The sequence below is a fragment of the Vulpes vulpes genome, chromosome 3 (assembly GCF_048418805.1).
Source record: "Vulpes vulpes isolate BD-2025 chromosome 3, VulVul3, whole genome shotgun sequence".
Classification (NCBI taxonomy): Eukaryota; Metazoa; Chordata; class Mammalia; order Carnivora; family Canidae; genus Vulpes; species Vulpes vulpes.
This window is the reverse complement of record NC_132782.1, coordinates 131,117,099-131,128,522: the sequence shown is the minus strand read 5'-3', so window position 1 is coordinate 131,128,522 and position 11,424 is coordinate 131,117,099.

Sequence of the window (11,424 nt, the reverse complement as noted above, 5' to 3'; positions counted from 1 at the left end):
GACCTTATTTCATCTGGTCCCCTGAATTTAGATGGAAAACTATCAAATCATTCTGAATACCTATGAATTCAACCTGAGATGCAAGAAAAGAATTGCTGCAATTCTTCAAATAGAAAAGCAACCACTTTTTGCAAGGTAGGAGATGAGGAGAAGTGAATCTGAGGGGATACATCAGAAGATAAAGTCTGGGGGAGCCTCCATAAGCCGCCTACCAGAAAGTGATACAGCAACGGACCACAAAATCAGAAACTTTAGAAATCTGCTCCAGAGAGAGACATCCCAGGCTGAAAGGTGCTCAGGTGGTAAAACAGAGCAGAATTCTAGGTGGGACAGTGTTGGTCTCAGGATCCCGAGGCTCACAGAAAGAACAGGGGTCCCAGGGGCGACAGAGTTCCTAAGCGTTGGAGCAGGAAACCCAGTGAGGGTCAGTGAGCAGGGGTGGGGATCTCAGCTCAGGTCACCATAAACCCCAAACAAGCACGATGGGGAGACAGCTCTATTGGGGGGGAGGGGGGCTTACAAAGGACAGAGAAGTGACAGCCCTCTGCCTTCCCCGAAGAGTGTGCATGACCTAGTGACTGCTGTCTGTGCAGGGGCCCTGCAAAAGACGGAAATGCAGACACCCCACCCCACCCCCACCCCCGCCTTCCCCTGGGACGATCTGTGCCATAGCGCACCAAAGGAGTCTGCAGAACTTGCCACAAACGAAAGTGAGGACTGCTTTCTCCTGAGGGCTTACGGAAGAGGGAACCACGATCTTTCAGCTCTGGGGCTGGTGACCTGGCATGGCTATTTTTATTTTCATCCTCTAAAGAGGCGGAGAAGCCTTCAGGGAACAAAAGCCACACGGAGCAACCAGTAGTAGCTCACACTGAGCCCTGCGCCCTGGCAAGGGGCGGATTAGGTCCGCCTAGGCAAAGCCCCTGAGATTCTGCACAGCACACCCCTCCCCCAGAAGACCAGCTGAAATAACAGGTGAACACAAAGATTATGAAGCACGCAGGACTGCAAAACTTCAGGACTAGGGGAAACTAATATACAGAATTTGAGGGTTTTTTTTTTCCTCTCACGATTCACTTATTTTTCAGTTTAAAATTGTCCTTCTATTTTTTCTTTTTTTCCTTTTCAACTAGTTTCTTATTTTCTTAAGTCTTTGTTTTTAAGTTTTTTTTTTAACTTTCATTTTTTATATTTGCATTTTATAGATATATTTTTCATTGTTGGCTTCCTTTCACTGTATTCAATTTTATTTGGGGATGTATATAAGTTTTGTTTCCTTTATAATTTTGGGATTTAGTGTCTCCTAACAAACAGACCAAAATACACCCAGGACCAAGCAAATCACCCTGTTTTTTCCACCTGTGAGATTATATTCTCTCTCCACCCCCCACCCCACCCCTGCTTGCTTGCTTGTTTACTTTCCTTCTTTTTAAAATATTTTATTTATTTATTCATGAGAGACACAGAAAGAGAGAGAGGCAGGGATATAGGCAGAGGGAGAAGCAGACTCCCCTCAAGCAGCCGGATATGGGACTTGATACCTGAACCCCAGGATCATGCCCTGAATAGAACAAACAAAAGCAGAGCTTAACTGCTGAGCCATCCAGGCGCCTCTCTTTTTTTCTTTTCTTTTTTGGTTTCTGACCTCTTTGGATTTGTCTAGTGTGTCTTTTGCTTGGATCAGAGTTGGTATTTTTGATTTTGTTCACTTGTTCACCCATTATTCTCTGGGAAAAATGACTAGATGGAGGAACTCACAGCAAAAGAACCAGAGGTAATACTCTCTGCCACAGATCTAACTGATCATATATAAGTAAAATATCAGAGATGGAATTCAGGATAACAATTATAAAGTTACTAGCTGGTCTTGAAAAAAAAAAATAAAAGAGACTAGAGAATCTCTTAGTCCAGAAATAAAATCTAATCAGGGTAAAATAAATGTTTTTAACTGAGATGCAGTCTAAAATGGATGCTCCAACAGTTAGGGTAAATGAGGCAGAAGAGAGAGTAAGTTACCTGGAAGGCAAGTTGATGAAAAGGAAGGAGGCTGAGGAAAAAAAGAGAAAAACAACTAAGGCGAGGCTTCAAGAAATCAGCAATACCATAAAATGAAACAATATAAGAATTATTGGGGTCTCCAAGGAAGAAGAAAATTAGGGACAGAAGGTTTATTTGAGCAAATCATGGCTGAGAACTTCTCTAATCTATGGAAAGAAACAGGCATTCAAGTCCAAGAGGTAGAGAGAACCCCTCTAAAAATCAATAAAAATAGATAAACACCCAACATATAAGGGTGAAACTTGCAAATTTCAGAGATAAAGAGAAAATAATGAAAGCAGCTTGAGACAAGAAGTTCTTAACCTACAATGGTAGAAACATTAGGTTGACAACAGACCTATCCACAAAGACCTGGCAGGCCAGAAAGGGCTGGCATGATATATTCAGGGTACTAAATGAGAAAAACGTGCAGCCAAGAATACTTTATCCAGCAAAGCTGTCATTCAGAATGAAAGAAGAGATAGAGAGTTTCCAGGACAGACAGAAACTAAAAGAATTTGTGACCACTAAACCAGCCCTGCAAGAAATATTAAGAGGGATCCTGTAAGCAAACAGAGAGCCCAAAAGTAACATAGACCAGAAAGAAACAGAAACAATCCATACAGAAACAGGGACTTTACTAATACAAAGGCACTAAATTCATATATTTCAATAGTTTTCTGAATGTAAATAGGCTAAATGCGCCAATCAAAACACACAGGGTTTTGATTAGATGGAAAAGCAAGATCTGGGACACCTGAGTGACTCAGCAGTTGAGTGTTTGCCTTTGGCTCAGAGCGTGATCCCCGATCTGGGGATCCAGTCTACCTTGGGCTTCCTGCGGGAAGCCTGCTTCTCCCTCTGCCTATGTCTCTGCCTCTCTCTCTGTGTGTCTCTCATGAATAAATAAATAAAATTAAAAAGGAAAGAAAAGAAAAGCAAGACCCACCAATATGCTGTCTACAAGAGACTCATTTTAGACCTAAAGAAACTTCCAGATTGAAAGTGATGGAAAAATAATTTATATGCTAATGAACGTCAAAAGAAAGCTAGGGTACCAATCCTCATACCAGACAAATAAGATTTTAAATCAAAGCCTGTAGTAAGGAATGAAGAGGTACACTATATCATACTTAAAGGGTCTATCCAACAAGAAGATCTAACAATTATAAATATGCTTCTAACTTGGGAGCAGCCAATTATATAAACCAATTAATAATCAAATTAAATAAACATATTGATAATAATGCAATAATATTAGGGGACATTAACACCCTACTCAGAGCAATGGACAATCTAGGCAGAAGATCAACAAGGAAATAAGGGCTTCAAATGACACACTGGGCCAGATGGATTTCACAGATACATGCAGAGCATTCCATCCTAAAGCAACAGAATACACATTCTTCTCGAATGTGCATGGAACACTCTCCTGAATAGATCACATACTGGGTCATAACTCAGATCTCAACCAATACCAAAAGACTGCGGGATTATTCCCTGCAAACTTTCAGACCACAATATTTTGAAACTTGAACTCAATCACAAGAGGAAATTTGGAAGGAACTCAAACACTTGGAGGTTAAAGAGCATCATACTAAAGAATGAATGGGTCAACCAGGAAATTAAAGAGGAATTTTTAAAAATTCATGGAAACAAATAAAATGAAGGCACAACTGTTCAAAACCTTTGGAGCAAAGATGGTCCCTTTTTTTTTTTTTTAAGATTTATTTATTTATTCATGAGAAACACACACAGAGAGAGGCAGAGGGAGAAGCAGGCTCCATGCAAGGAGCCGGATGTGGGACTCGATCCTCGGTTTCCAGGATCACACCCTGGGCTGCAGGCGGCGCTAAACCACTGAGCCACCGGGGCTGCCCGCAAAGATGGTCCTAAGAGAGAAGTACATAGCAATATAAGTCTCAAAAAATGTAAAAAGTCTCAAATACATAAGCTAACCTTAACACATAAAGGAGCTGGAGAGAGAACAGCAAATAAAGGCAGAACTCAATGAAATATAACCAGGACAGTAGAACAGATGAATGGAACTAGAAGCTGGGTCTTTGAAAGAATTAATAAAATCAATAAACTCCTAGTCAGACTTATCAAAAAGAATAGGACCCAAATTAATAAAATCGTGAATGAAAGCAGAGAGATCATGACCAATGCCAAAGAAATACAATTTTAAGAACATATCATGAACAACTATATGCCAACAAATTGGGCAATCTGAAAGAAATGTATGTGTTCCTGGAAATTTATAAACTACCAAAACTGAAACAGGAAGAAATAGAAAACCTGAACAGATCCATAACCAGCAAGGAAATTGAAACAGTAATTAAAAACCTCCTGACAGGGATCCCTGGGTGGCGCAGCGGTTTGGCGCCTGCCTTTGGCCCAGGGCACGATCCTGGAGACCCGGGATCGAATCCCACATCAGGCTCCCGGTGCATGGAGCCTGCTTCTCCCTCCGCCTGTGTCTCTGCCTCTCTCTCTCTCTCTCTCTCTCTCTCTCTCTCTCTGTGACTATCATAAATAAATAAAAAAAAAAAAAAAAAAAAAAACTCCTGACAAACGAGAGTCCAGGGGAATTCTACCAAACATACATTTATTTATTTATTTATTTATTTATTTATTTATTTATTATAAAGAAATGAGGTTTGCAGGGTTTTTTTTTTAAAGATTTTTTATTTATTTACTCATGATAGACTCACATACATACACACACACACACACACACACACACAGAGATTGGCAGAGACACAGGCAGAGGGAGAAGCAGGCTCCATGCAGGGAGCCTGATGCGGGACTTGATCCTGGAACTCCAGGACCATGCCCTGGGTCAAACGCAGGTGCTGAACTGCTGAGCCACCCAGAGATCCCTTCTACCAAACATTTAAAGAAAGCCTAATACCCATTCTTCTAAAGCTGTTTCAAAAAACAGAAATGTGAAGAAGATTTCCAAACTAGTTCTATGAGGCCAACATTACCTTGATCCCAAAACCAGACAAAGACTCAACCAAAAAAGGAGAATTACCAAAAAAGGTCAATATCCCTGATGAACATGGATGCCAAAATACTCACCAAGATACTAGCCAATAGTATCCAACAGTACATTAAAAGGATTATTCACCACTACCAGATGGATTTATTCCTGGTCTGCAGAGGTGGTTCAACATTTGCAAATCAATCAATATGATACATCACATTAATAAAAGAAGGACAAGAGTCATATGATCCCCTCGATGTCTAAAAAAGCATTTGACCAAAATACAGCATTGTGTCTTGATTAAGACTGTCCACAGTGTAGGTAGGAATAGAGGGATATACCTCTACATCATAAAAGCCAGCTATGAAAAGCCCACAGTGAATGTCACTCTCAATGGGAAAAAAACTGGCTTTTCCACTAAGGTCAGGAACAGGGGATGGGATAACAGGGTAATGGGCATTAAGGAGGGCACAGGATGTGATGAGTACTGGGTGTCATACACAACTGATAAGTTGTTGAACACTACATCTGAGACTAATGATGTACTATATGTTGGTTAATAGAATTTGAATTAAAAAAAAGAAAGTATATGAAGCATGTGAAAGGATGCACAATACTATCAGCCATTGGGAAAATGCAAATCAAAACCCATAATGTCATTTAATACCCACTATGATTACCGTTATGAAAAAAGCAAAAAATCACAAATGTTGGCAAAGATGTGGAGAAAATTGGAACCTTGTGCATTGCTGGTAGGAACGTAAAAACTGGAATCAGCCGCTGTGGAAAACAGTTGGCATGTCCTCAAAAAGTTATACCTAAAATTACCATATGACTCTGCAATTCTACTCCAAGTCACTTAATGGAATTCAAAACAGGATCTCAAACAGATACACAGATGTTCACGGCACTACTTTTTATAATAGTCAGAAAGTAAAACAACTCAAGAGTCCAAATCAAATATGGCATATCCATACAATTGAATAGTATTCAGCCAAAAAGGGAATAAAGTTTTGATTCATGCTAGAACCCAGATGAACTTTGAAAATATAGTCATAGAGACAGAAGGTAGAATTGAGGTTACTAGAGCCCAAGAGAGAAGTAAATGAGGAGTCATTGTTAAACGGACACAAAATCTCTGGTTGGGGTGATGAAAAGGTTTTGGAACTAGATATTCATGATCCTTATGCCATATTGTGAAGGTACTTAATGCCACTGAATCATATACCTAAATGGTCTAAAAATGGTTAAATATCTAACCATTGTCTAAAAATAGTTAAAATGGTAAATTTCATGTTTACCAAACTTCATGTTATGTCTACTTTTCTACTATAAAAAAATAAAAGAAAAGAGGGCTTCCCAGGAATTTAGATCACCTAAGAAGAAAAGAATGGAGAATGAGGAGAAAGAATCTTGATTTGACTTAGTTGAAATAATAAATTGAAAAAATAAATAACAACAAAAATGTATAGAATATTAGATGGTATAAGTGTATGGAGGAAACTGAAACAGGGAAGGGGAAAGAGAATGTAGAGAAGAGTTATTTTTTAACTGGGAAAGTCAAGGAAGACCTCACAAAGAAAGTGGTAAAAGAGCAAGCCATCTGGCAAAGAGCATTCTAGGTAGAGAAAAGCAAGTACAACAAAAGCCTTAAAGGAGGAATGTGCCTGGTATATTCAAGAAACAGCAAGGAGGCTGGTGGTGTGGTTAGAATGGCACAAGCAACATAGAAAATTCTAGGATATGAAATCAGGGAGAAAGCAGAACCAGACAACATAGGCAGCTTTACTGGCCATCTTTTACTCTAAATGGGACAAATAAGCAGATTGATGTGATCTAACTCATGTTTTCTGTTTAAAAGCATCATTTGGCTCCCATGCAGTGAATTGACTCTCGAGAAGGGTAGAAACTTGGTGACCAGTCACCAGAAGCTATTGAGAAATGATGACTGTGGCCTGGAGTGGGAAGTGCAAGAGGGTGAGAAAAAGCGAGCAAATGTGGGTATAATCTTAGCCAATGTAATTCCCCTTCAGGTTAGCTAAGGGAAGTGAGCAAATGTGGATTTGTTTTCAGCCTATGTAATTCCCCTTCAGACTGGCTATGGAATAAAGATCAAAGATAACTTTGAGGTTTAGGGGCTAGTCAACCAGAGGATAGAGTTGCCATCTGCTATGACAGGGGAAGACTGAGGGAGGAGGAGGAAGGGATGGTAAGGAACTAGTTGGAGTTGGGTTTTTAATTAAGAATTAAAGAATCCTGACTAATACTAGGGTGATCAAAGAAGTTTTCATAAAGTAAGGCAGATTGTAGTGAACAAGGAGTCTATGAATTTCTAAAGGAAATACTTTGGGATAGTCCTTCTCAAACTTTAATGTGTATGCAAATAACCCCAGGGATTTTCATAAAATGCAGAAAATGTAGACAGTAGATCTAAACAGGGAACCTAAGAGGCTGCATTTATAATTGCTCAGGTAATGCCAATGCTGCTAGTCTCAGATCAGGAGCAGGAAAAGAGAAGAAAAATAATCCTTTGCTGGGAGATGGGAGATGAATTAATGAGCAAAGATACAGGCAAACATGTAGCTAGATCTAAACAAATATCTGTTTAATGCTAATTTAGAGGATTAAGAAAAGGATAAAACTAAGAAGCTGGAAATAATGACATTTAGGTTGGGATGACCAGAATTAAAGGGTTCAAAGTTTGTTATATTGTTTTGGAGGGAAGATACTAACCTTGGATATTGTTAAGTATGCTTCAAGGGTGATCACTAAGAGAACAGAAATAGACAATGCTATTTCCAAGCTAGTAGAGAGGATAAAATGGAATATGATCATATACAAGTTAACAATTTTTTTAAAACCTTAATGTAAAAAACGAAAGGCGTCAAAGAAGCAAAATAGCATATGAAAAAGAAAAAGAAAAAATAGAAATTGGAAACAAGTAGATATGTTACTAATTTAGTAAATGTAAATGGGTTGCACTAGCCTATTATAGATTGGATTAAAAAATAGAAATAAAATCAGAGATAAACTACAAGAGACAACATATCTAAAACATAAGAACAAGAAAAGATGATAGAAAAAAGTGATAGAAAAAAGGCAAATTATCCATTTTAGTAACCTGGTTGCAATATACTATAGTATTGCAAAATGTTATTGCAAGAAACTGGGCAAAACACAGAAGAGATTTCTCTGCATGATTTCTTATAATTGCATATGCAATTATCTCAATAAAATTTCAACTAGAAAAAAAATCAGGCAAATATCAACTAAAAGATAACTGTGGTCTTAAACTTTATTTGGCATCACAATCACCTGGAGAGTTTGTTAATTCAGTAAGTCTGAAGTTTCTGATTCAATAGGTCAAAGGTGGGACCCAAGATTTTGCATTTCTAACAAGTTACCAGGTAGTTTTGGTGCCGCTGATTGGAGACCACACTTTTAAGAACCCTGGTATGAGGCTCCCTGCATGGAGCCTGCTTCTCCCTCTGCCTATGTCTCTGCCTCTCTCTGTGTCTCTCATGAATAAATAAATAAAATCTTAAAAAGAAAAACAAACCCGTTATGATAGAATAAACCCCTAAGTACTATCATTCATTTTGGTAATCTTACCTAAAATATCTCTCCAATTATTTCTGAGGGAGTTAAGAAGAACTAGAATATTTTATTTATTTATTTTTTATTTTTTTTTAAGAACTGGAATATTTTAAAACAAATTCATTTCATCTGTAAATACTTTTAAAAAGATTTTACTTATATATTTGAGAGAGAGAAATAGCGAGAGAGAACAAGAGCAGGGATGGGGGAGGAGAAGCAGGATCCCCACTGAACAGGGAATCCAATGTAGGGCTCAATTGCAGGACCTGAGATCATGACCTGAGCTGAAGGCAGACAGTTGACTGAGCCACTCAGGCCCCCCCCCCCCCCCCAACCTGTAAACATTTTTAAAAATATACTTAGAGGTGTCTGGGTGGCTCAGTCAATTAAGCGTCAGACTCTTGGTTTCCACTCAGGTGGAAGGGTAGTGAGATCAAACCCCACATCAGGCTCAGAGCTCAGCAGAGTCTACTAAAAATTCTTTCTTTCCTTCTCTCCATGTCCCTCCTCCTGCTTAAACATACATATACACACACACAGTCTCTCTCTCTCAAATAAGTAAGTAAGTAAGTAAGTAAGTAAATAAATAAATAAATAAATAAAATCTTAAAAATATGTTTAAATGGGGGCACATACCCAACTCCATCAGTTGGGTATCTGGCTCTTGAGTTCAGCTCGGGTCATAATCACAAGGTCCAGGAACTGAGCCCTAGGATGGGCTCCATGCTCACCTGGGAGTCTGCTGGAGATCCTCTCCTCCATCCACCTCTGCCCTTCCCCCTGCCCCATGGACCGGTGTACACTCTCTCTCAAATAAATCTGTAAAAAAAAATATACATATATATATATATATTTAAACAATGTAAGAATCTTAATTTATCACATAAAAATAGAAGCCTATATTCAATAACTTGAGAATACTCACTCATCTCAAGCACTCATAGAACATTAATAAAAATTGACATAGAATATTTCTAAAACCTGACCACTTTTCAGTCCATAAATCATGTTTCAACAAATTTCAGACAATTGGTATTATATGGAATATTTTCTCTGAACAAAATGCAGTTAAATTAGAAGTCAACAACAAAATTTTTATTTCTCTTTCTATATTAAAGATGAAAAAATATTGGGATGCCTGTGTGGCTCAGTGGTTGAGGGTCTACCTTCTGCTCAGGGCATGATCCCAGGGTCCCAGGTTTGAGTCCCACATGGGGCTCCCCACTTGTAGTCTGCTTCTCCCTCTGTCTATGTCTCTGTCTCTCTGTGTCTCTCATGAATAAATAAGTAAAGTCTTTAAAAAAAAAAAGATGAAAAGATAGAGAAACCAATTTTAATCTCCAGAGATCTCAGTATTTGAATATAAACTTCTAAGTGACTTCTGTTTTCCAGCCATAACTCTACAGCATGGAAGCATATAACAGCTAGCCATCTGTGCCATGCAGGTGTACTGAATTACTGAGTAAAATATACTCATTATTTGGGTTGCAGTGAAATGAAGCACAAAAGCTATTGGCCTAGAAAAACTTTAACCCATGTGTATCAGGAGACAGTTTTGAGAAAGCTCAGAGTAGCATTGTTAGTAATAGAAAAAACTGAAAACAAACCAAATATTCATTGATTGGTGAAAGTATATGGTATATTAACACAATAAGATATTATATAACAGCAGAAATGAATGAACTACAGCTCCATACAACAATGTGGATGAACTTTAGAAACATAATATTGAGTTGCAAAAGCAACTTACAGAAAGCATGATAAGGTATGATGTTATTTTTTGGAAGTTCTAAAAAGAAATAAATAAGAAATTGTTTAAGAAAATATATATACCAAACAAAACTATTGAAATAGATATGGAAATGATAAATTTAGATTAGTGTTCTTTTTCTCCAGGGAGAGAGGCAGGCAAACAGGATAGGAAGGGAGTGGCATAAATACATGCAAAGATATTGGTAATGTTTATTAATCAAGTGAAGTTCCAGGTTGAAGTTTGTTTTAATTCTTGAATTTCATTACACCCAATGTTTTTTTGAACAAATATTACATGATACAATTGTTTTAAAAGAAAAACTCTGATTTTATAAACAAGAAGTAATACTATTGAAATTCCAATTTTAGGAAACAAAAGCATTCAGTGAATTTTCATTCTACTTCAAAGAAAATATCCAAGTCTAAGATCCTTGAGCCTTCGGATCTTCCTATTTTCCTTTCCCAGGAGAATGTCCTTAACACCTAGGAAATATAGTTAGTTCCCCTCCTGGACAATGCAAGTAAGTTGGCATAGTTTTTGTTGGCCAAGGCTCCTTCTCTTCCATCTCTAAAGAATTGTTTCAAATCTGCATGGCTGTCATTATTTTTGAAGTGTTCTGATGCTTTGGGTGGGAAAAGACTGTTTTATTTTATTTATCTATTCATGAGAGACGTAGAGACACAGGCAGAGAAAGAAGCAGGCTCCACGCAGAGAGCCCAACATGGGACTCAATCCCAGGATTTCCAGGGAGTCGCCCTGGGCACTAAACCGCTGAGCCACCCAGGGATCCCCTGGGAAAAGACCGTTTTAAAGTTTATTGGGTGAGGTGCCTGGCTGGCTCAGTCAGTAGAACATGGTGTTGGGGTTGTGAGTTTGAGCCCCCCATTGGGTGATCACTTAAAAATAAAATATTAAAAAAATAATAATTCAAAAATACAATTAAAAAATAATAATAGAGGTTATTAGGTAAGTCTCCTTGCATTCCTCCAGCCATGAATCTTTTTTTTTTACCTGATTACAGAAACAATACACATTAATTGATTACAAA